Source organism: Palaemon carinicauda, chromosome 15, assembly GCF_036898095.1.
Source record: "Palaemon carinicauda isolate YSFRI2023 chromosome 15, ASM3689809v2, whole genome shotgun sequence".
In the NCBI taxonomy this organism is placed as follows: Eukaryota; Metazoa; Arthropoda; class Malacostraca; order Decapoda; family Palaemonidae; genus Palaemon; species Palaemon carinicauda.
Window position 1 is genome coordinate 82470721 of NC_090739.1, and position 10000 is coordinate 82480720.

Sequence of the window (10000 nt, forward strand, 5' to 3'; positions counted from 1 at the left end):
ATAGCACGTGTTTCGTTACATGACATTTGCCATTTATGTGGATATTGTCTGTTGATGTGAGTATGTAGAAAATAAATCTTTGCTCTATATCGGCAAAATTTACGACAAGGAACAGGAAGATAGAGTAAAACTGTAAGTAGCTGAGCTAAAAATGTGCAAGTGAGTTTTTATTATATCATAAACGGACTTACAAATTACAGTATTTTAGAAAGATCAGAGAAAAAGATTGAATTTCAAAAATGATTATTAGATGATTTTAGTTCGTGGGACATTGTTTGAGGAAGTTTTTATTATGTTTTGCTGTGAAACTCGAGGAAGGGAAAGGCATAAAGGCAAAAATAATACATTGATGCATAGCAGGAGTGGAGAAAACATAACACGAACTGAGTCTGATGCAAATCACATGAGATGAAATGGAGCCGATCTTAGTATTCGCCCAACTCGCGATAGACAGCCCATCAAAGGAGATCTGAATATTTTTCCCTTGCAAGTTGCTTCATGTGTTTGTTGAAAATTTTCTCAAAATAGAAACTCAAATTTGTCTTTATCAATTAAAATATCCTGTAGTTGGTTTAAGGCTTTAAATGTAAACAAACCTTTCAATTACCACTATCTTTAATTGCTGGGAATCCTTGATACGGATCGTGAAACAAATAATTTTGACTGTTGTTTGGGGGCGAAAAGGTGCAATCAAAGTATCTTACAGAACAGTTCCATCGACTACTGATCGTTGTCTGTTGTAAGATATCACATTTCGGTAACACAGAACATATACTAAGATTAGTGAACATCTTCCTATAATCTTGTATACGAATGAGTAATTTTTTTCATGGGTCTAAAACGATTTAAGTAGGATCTGATGTAAAAGAAAGACCATTGCCAAGATTGCTTCTTTTAGTCAAAATGAAAGACGTGCTAATATTGGGCACTTTCCAGAAGATGAGCAATATCTCTTTTATCATATTTAAAACTTTCTAAAAAAAAAAAAAAAAAATTTAATGCCGATAAGTTAGACTAGAAAAAAAAATAATAATAATAAAAAAAATCGATGTAGTTCGTAGTGAAACAGTCGTAGCTCACAGAGAGTGAGGGAATACGAGGGAAGAATTCTGTCATCCAAATACTTAGTCGACTGGAATAATGAGTAAGATGTTTGAAAATATTTCACGGCCAGTAAAACATGATAAGGTTACCATACAAAATCCCCAAAAGCAGTACATTCTACAAACTTACCTTAGGAAATGGAATTTAGACAAAAATCGCCATGGGACACCTAGCCCAAACAAAAGCCTTGTAGCCGTAACATGCACTCATCTATAATGAAATACAACCAAGTTCAGTGCTCTACATGATTCTTCATCACTGCCTCATTCAAATTAAGGCTCACTTGGTAGTTCTGCAGAACTTTCATGAAGTTAAGAACTAAGACGAAGACAAAATTGGAAAAAAGAGAAAAATATGACTGTCAAATTTACGTATCACGATTTAGTAAGATTTTGGCTCAAAATAATCTGGAAACACGTACCATTATTATATGTTTGAAATAATTTACTGTATCCATAAAATGCCATAGTAAGCCAAAGTATACGTAAATACATAGAGTTACTTAGATCCAAGTGTGAGGAAGAAGGACTGCATTTAATCAACTAACGAATTAAGCCGGTTAATGTTTGGTTTACTTTTGTTTTTGTTTGATTAATTATTCTTCCCTGAAGGATAATAAGTTTCTTTATAATTTTGTAAATTCATATGACTTAAGATTATCAATTTGAAAAATTCTCAAAACTTTTTTACTACTTAACCATATAATCGTTTCCCTCTCTTAAAAACCTCAGTATCTCACCTTTTACTCAACTCTATTCATTCACTAGACTGCTTTATTCTTTTCTGTCTAGCACTAGTTTTCTTTCCTCTTGGGCGAGATTTGTAAATTTATCATGCTATTTTTTTGGGGGCCGAGAGAGATTAAATATTGTAATCTCTAAGCTAAACAATTGTTCAAAAAAGGTGTAGAAAACTAATTATAGTTACGTGACTATGAACTTTTTTTTTTCATATGCAATTGATACGGCAGAGGTCTGACTGTAAGTGTGCATTTCTTCTAGCACAGATTTTACTAATTACAAAAATACCTTGATTTTTTAAAGCAATTAAACAATCTTTACTAGACTGAAGAGAAAGCGACTTAAAACATAATTTCTTCTCATTAAATCATACCAGAAATTAAGCGTTGGGATTATTAATGAGTTATTATAGAAACTGTATATGATTAATGATTATAATTAGCATGTTTGCTAATATGAATAGAATATCTTAGCGAGTGTTGGTGCAAATTAATTCTGACTTGATTATGAACCCCGAATATTATAGATATTCGGGGTTATTATTGGAAATAGTGACAATAGGATATTAATCGCATTAAAGCTGTATATTTGTCCTGTTCGTTAAATAGCGAGATCCAAGTATTCTTGGTTTAATACTTCGCTTTTATGAATTTTTTTTTTTAATATTTTAGCGTTTTTTAATTCGTTTTAGTTTCTGTGTAATGATCTTCAGTCGATTAGTTTTCTTTTATTAAAATCTAAGTACATACTTTTTATCTTGTTAAACACCAAACGCCGTTCTAACCCAAATAGCTTTAATTTGTTTAACGTAACATAACAAGTTCCACTTAATGTAGCATTTCTAATGACCTAAGAACATAGTACATGTACCTGCCTGCCATCATCCTGATTTAATTGACCAGCATACAAATGTTATCGTAAATCTCCATGTTTATCAATGCAATCCAAATAGCCTCTTTTAAGTTTACTAGGTAAAATTTTTTGTTTATTTCTTTTAAAAGAGGATTGTATGGAATTTGGACCAAAAAGCTCATTGCTAGAGCCGATGTTTAATGAAATAACTGATATTCTTTCATCAAAAGAGCTTATGAAATGTGTATCACAAGCGTGACATTAGGTAGACATTAACCGTGACTAGCGTCTGTTATCATTTGCTCTCCACGGGGAGAGGGAAGTAGGATTTTGAGGAATGATAGCTGTTGCTGTTTTGGGATAGGCCCTTACTGGTCTCAGAAATAAACGCTGGACACTCAGTTAAATATTTACTCTGGCCATGAAACGGAAATCTAAAGATCTCACATATTCATGTCAGTTTATCTCCCTTGAGTTATACTTCCTGTGCTGTGAGATTGTATACTACCAATGTTCACTGTTCTGAAAGAAGTATTTGTAACTGCAGACATCAAATGTTGCATATTTCATTTAGGGCAGGCATGGGGGCGGAAAATACAAAATTTTAAGTATAACTCAGGGGCGATAAAAATACGAGAATTTATGAAATAATTAATTTTCCGTTTCATGGCCAGAGTAAATATTTAACTGAATGTCCAGCGTTCATGTCTGAGACCAGTAAAGGGCCTATCCCGAATTAATAAAAACTATCGTTCAAAATTCTACTTCCGTGGTGAGTAGGGGGCAACAGATGTTATATTAGGCTACAGTTTGTCATACGAAAGTGGTGAGTGAAAACCGCCATTATGATATAAATTTCAGCCGCTATTTTGATGTGAAAATAAAAAATAATAGATATACATATAGTATATCTATAGTAAATATATTAGAGCATGTGCCCGCTAGAGCTGTGTAGGCCACTCAATGCTGGTATGCAATTGGGGAAAAACCCCGTAGTTTCCTTTCCTCACTGGGCTATTTATCCCTGCTGTAAGACCTTGGGCTTATAGAATTTTGCTTCTTCTTCTTCTTATCATTATTATTTTTATTATAATTATTATTATTATTATTATTACTTGCTAATCTACAACCATAGTTGGAAAAGCAAAATGCTATAAGCCCAGGGCCCCAACAGGGAAAATAGCCCGGTGAGGAAAGGGAACAAGGAAAAATAAAACATTTTAAAAATGTAACAACATTAAAATAAATATTTCCTATATAAACTATAAAATTTTTTAACAAAACAAGAAGAGAAATTAGATAGAATAGAGTGCCTGAGTGTACCCTCAAGCAAGAGAACTCTAACCCAAGACAGTGGAAGACCATGGTACAGAGGCTATGGCATTACCCAAGTCTAGAGAACAAAGGTTTGATTTTGGAGTGTCCTTCATTGAAAAAACTTCAAATTATAAATTGAATAGTCATTATTTATACATTTGGCATACAGAAGTGTCGCTAATTGCCCCTTTGCTTTTGAATAGTAATTACTTTACAGTAGTTATATCTTCCGGCCGCTAATGTCTTTGAGAAGTTTTTTCACACAGTTACTTAGTCCTCAGCAACCTGATACGGGAGTGAGGAGGAGCAGTTCTCTTTCCTTTTCTCTCATTATTTAAGTGGATTTAAGGATTTATACACACGCTGTATTTATGACTGTCTTGGATTACCACCGTATTTAGTGTTGGATTAATTACTATGGATTTTTCCTCTATCATGGACGTAATGACACACTAATTCATCGAGGATGGGATCCGGTCGCTGCTTAGCGATGATCGTCTATTGAATGATTTTTTTCCACACTCGCCAGAACTGTTATCGCAACAGGGTAAGCATAAGGGGCTTTAATGCTTGTTCTTGCGTTACATATTCTATATGCCAGCCAGTGTTTTGAAAATAATTTCAAGTATTTCAATTGATTAAATTCTTGCTAGATTGAACCTATGATTTTAATGCAGTCTATAAATTTATTGCTTGGGTATTTGACTACTCGTTGAATTTGCTATTTGTTTTGCTGATAATTTGAGAGCTTTTGTGATTTTGTGTTGATTTGAGCAAATATTTACGTGAGGTGATTTCGTGATTAGTTAATTGCTGTTTTCAGTGATCCGTTGATTTCAAGATTTTATTGATATATATATATATATATATATATATATATATATATATATATATATATATATATATATATATATATATATATATATATATATATGAAAATTGTAGATTTTAGTCATGCGATTGCAGTAATTGATATTTTGATTAGTGTTGAATTTTTGTTGATTTATTTTAGTTACTTTTTGTTAGTGTTGTATCTTTTGTTCTGATTTTTCCCGTGGTTGATTCTCCTTTACTTTGTATTTTTTTAGCGGATGAGTGAAAGGAAGAAGGTTAAGCCCTCGCAGTTGTGAACCTTAAATCTCGTACAAAGTGCATTTCGAAGACTCGTTTACGTCATTCCACCACCAGCTGCTACAGTGAAATTTATCTAATTTTAAATCATATGTATTCATAGATGTCTAACCATTTGCATTTAAATTTTTTAAATATTTAAAATGCATTTTTTCCATCTCTTATCTTTTCACTTAAAAATGCAAAGTTTAATTATATGATCCTGGTCATTTCACATTGATTTTATATTCACATATTTAAACCACCCCTTTTTCCGCTCCTTCTCCTAGAAGAGCTGCTTACCATAGCTAAAAAGTCTCTTTTACCCTTACCAAGAGGGAAGTAGCCACAGAACAATTACAGTGCAGTAGTTAACCCCCTGGGTGAAGGAGAATTGTTTGGTGATCTCAGTGTTATCAAGTGTATGTGGATAGAGGAGAATCTGTAAAGAATAGGCCAGACTATTCGGTGTATGTGTAGGCAATGGGAAAGTGAACCGTAACCAGAGAGAAGGATCCACTGAAGTACTGTCTGGTCAGTCAAAGGATTCCATAACTCTCTAGTGGTAGTATCTCAACGGGTGGCTGGTGCCCTGGAACCTGCTACCCAGAGTCGTACCTTAACTTTTAATAATAATAATAATAATATAAATGCCACTTTTATTACACGTTTATAATAAATCATGTTCAAATCATACTAGGTAAAGAGTATTACAAAATGACTATTCCTCTAAAGGGTCTGCAATTATATAAGATCAATTCTAATAAGAGGCCTACAAATGAAAGTTTAAAGTCTCAGCCTTTAAAATAGCCATATAGACCTAATTTTATCGATGCCTAACTCTTATAATAATCCTTATGGAAAGGTAGATTCAATAACCAGTAACATTAAGAAATGAGCTAGCATGATAGTTATAACAGAGAGGTGGAATATTGTGTGTGCGTGTGTGTGTGTCTGGACTGATGGCCAATTATGATCAAATTGGTAGTCAACTGATTAGCACCAAATGGTTTGCTTCCTTTCCCCGTCCAGTGTCTGACAGCACGATAGACAACGAGAGAATAATGCTGGATATTTTGTTCCTTTTATTTATAATCGAGATTGTGACAAATTTATATAAAGATGGCTGTAAAATCAGATAGTTGTACAGTACCATAGTAAGGAATGTGCATTCTTTTCACTTAACATAAAATGAAAACCTCCGAAGAACAACAGAGCTTTCACCTGCAACCAGAACAATGATATGAGTACCGGAGATATTGCCAGCATATTTGAATTAAACAAGAGAACAATCAATTAGTACATTCAGCGCTGTAGAGAATCGCACATATTTCTAGACTTTGTTCACCACCGAATGAGTCGACATTTCAGGGATGCCAACCGAATCTGCCACTTCAATGCTATCCGACTTTTATTAGCCAATTGAAGTGTATTTTTGGAACATACATAATATTTCTGATAAATATATACCAGTTGCCTATGTAAAATCTCCAATCGATACTTTAAATACCACTAACCACATTTTTATTACAGGAAAAAACTTCCTGTTAAACAGTTATTTTTTTAAAAGGAAAATAATCTGTAATAGTTGGAAGTCCTGTTCTTATTTAGATATAGACCTAATAGTCCAGCCGTTTTCAGTAAAAATCGTTCACATTTGGTTAAAAGCACCAAATTTTGCACAAAGTTAGCTTGAGATGTACCTTTTGAAATGTGATAGAGACCCATTTGATATCTTTCCAATATGGCCGCTTTTTTCAAAATGGCCGCCAAAAATCTGGAAAATGCTGCTATTTGAAGGATTTTCATCGTATAGTCACAATTTTGGAGTCTAAACCTATATTTTCAAGGATGATCTAGACATTAAAAGCAAATTTGGGCACATAAGACAGATATTTAAGGAGCAAATGGCCTTTTTGTTACAGAAATTGCCTACAAAAATATTAAACCGGCTGTAATCATATTTGTTCTGTAATTTAACGCAAAGTAAAGAATGTATTTGAATGTCAAACATAAGTACAGTGTTTTATCAGCTCAATATGAAGAGTTTTATATTAACTTAACCCCAAAATAGGTCTTACCCTTGTAACCATCAATTGCTAGTACAGTAGTGAAATGACTAATTTAATTAAGTACACAGTCTAATCACACACAGGCAACAATCCCCCCTGCATTTGTACAGAGCCGTACATGCTAGTTGTGCTTTCACACACTTGCATCTTCCTCTGCAGCCTTTGACACATCCACATTTCAGGAATGCCATACGGGAAACTGATGCTTGAGGCAGATATGACCAATAGGGTTCCCTTGCATTCCCAGGTCCTTTCATCCAACCCCATTCAACAGGTGAAGGTAACACGGGATTGGGGAGAAGTGACTGGCCCCAAACATGACCCGCTTGATAAGATGCTCTTATGACATTCTGGTAGAGAGCAGCAGAAGTTGGTGGTATGAGATCAATAGATCTGCCCTTCCTGGTGAAGAGATCTTTTCTCGCTTCATAAGCTGAAGTGGCAGATGTCATAAAGCAGAACGACAAATCGCTCTAGGTTTGCTATGTGCTGGTCAATTCTCTCCAGTGTTGGTACATTCCCAAGGTCTGCAAATACCTCGGTTAAACTTTCACATATTTGCCACGTCTCCCAAGAAGATTTCTTCCCTTTATTAGCAAAGGAGGATGTGTTGTCACACTCGCTGAAGGCATGAAACATAGGCAGAGCTTGACACTTTGGACCTAGAGAACCAGCTATGGTGTGTACAGGGATATAGTTGAAGTTGTCCCCAACCCCAAAGCTGATCCACAGTTCACTTGCATGAATTGGAAGACACAATGCTATAGCTAACACTACTACATCAGTGTCCACAGTTCTGATCATGATCCTCTCACAACCATGTTGAACAGCATCTTTTGCATGGAGAGGAAGCCTTGTGTCTGCTTTCTCATGGAAGCACGGAGATATTTGATCAATACTGTCCCTCTGGGGGTTGCAAAGGACCAATTCTCCTTTTTTGGACATAATTTGCTTGCCCTATGGACAGCTGACAGTAGTACATTGATCCGCTAGAAAACTGAAGAGCTCGTGTTTGTTTGCATCACACCGCAAGAAAGCCTTCCAGTTGCCAGGAACAGGAGTGTTAGCCTTTACTTTTCTGGGATCCCCCTCTCCCCCGAGACTCCTAGCAGTCGCCTTCAGACTGTCTTGGAAGTACTGATCTAAGATAATATCAACTCTTCTTGCTGACTCCAGTTGACGCTTAACATGTGGTACAAATACCAGGTCAGCATACTCCTGAAATGTTCTTGATGCACCTGGGTTAAGCATATTAACAATGGCAGCCCCATCTACTGTAGAAGAACTGCATCAGTATCAGGCTTGTCCTTGATTGTGGTTCTATGCTGTGTAAGGAATGGGAGAAGATCAGCTTTGGTCCCACGTTGAAGTTTTCCACCCTGTGACAATGATGGTGGACTGGACTGATTCTCATGGCGGAAAAACTCATCAATATCCCCATCTCTCACTTGACAAGACACATACAGTTAAGAGAAAAGAGAACAGTCTTGCTTCAATGATGCAATTTGTTGCTTCTCCTTTGACACTTTGCGGGTAGGATGGCTGCTGAATAGAGGAAATTTGTTCCTTTTGATAGGGTCTGTCCTTTTTGTTCTGTCTTCTAGCCGTTCCTTCACTAAATCACTATATTGTTCATTGTCCACCCTTTTGATATGCCTCACGGTTTCTATAACCTCTTTGTCTACAACATCCTGGGTGGCTAATATAAGAAGATCAGATGAATCTTCCATGAATGGATTTCCCATATCTTCTAATGTATCACACAAGGATTTGACTTGCTTTCTGTATGTTGTCTGTAACCCCTGTTGAGCTTCATGGTGTCTTTGGTCTGAATGGTTTTCCGCCTGTCTCCGGAGTCCTTCACCACAGTTTTAAACTCATTCACAACTCTTGACACTTCTGGCCCAGCCACCATCCATCTTTGGAGTTGTGCACTGTTTTAAGTTAGGCCCACAGCATCACCATCTCCTTTAATCTGTTTGTTGTTCTGTTCGTGAGCTTGGTCTAATGGGATGCCGGAAAATGAGTGTTGTGTTTTGTGAACAACAAACTTTCCCTCTGAGAATTCAGCAGCAACCTCAGGATGCATCAAATCTAGGGAAGCCATATCTCTAATATGCACTGCAACCCAACGAGCATAATTTGGGTGATTAAGTGCAAAGAACCATGGGGCCAGCTTTGTGAGTGCATCCTTGTACAGATTGAAGTTGCCATGTCGCAGTGATTGGAGGAAATCCATCAAAGCTAGTTCTAGGTCAAGTGTGATAGACCAGAAGTTAATCATAGGGACTGCATTTTCCATTTTCACTCTCCATTGCTCAAAGCTTAGAGGATCTGTGGTGTGGTCTTCTGTTTGGTGACGCTTGTAGGCTCTATCCATGAGAATGTACAAGCTCCCTGCGGTCACCTGGTGGGCATGCCTCGTTCTCATTATATGTGCAGCCTTCAGGAAGGAGTCTGCAGTACCTTGTGAGGCTATCTCTGCCTGCACAAGGGTGTTGGTCCATCCAGTTCCTTCCAGCCAATCTCCAAGAACTTTGAGAAAGGCCAGCTCAATGTGTAAGCCACCAAACATCACTACAACTTAATTCTCACCTAAATGTTGGGGTATTACCATTGGAGTTGTTTGGCAATAGCATACAGTGGCTGATCCCAGGCAACTACGGGGATTTGAATAGGATTCAGTAAATCTACTGCATTCGTCACAACTTTCATAGTATGGGCAATCATGGCACTTGACTTAGCCTCCTCATAGAACAGTGGGAGCAATGAGCTGATGTCGGAAGGAGCAGGCTGTTCTGTGTG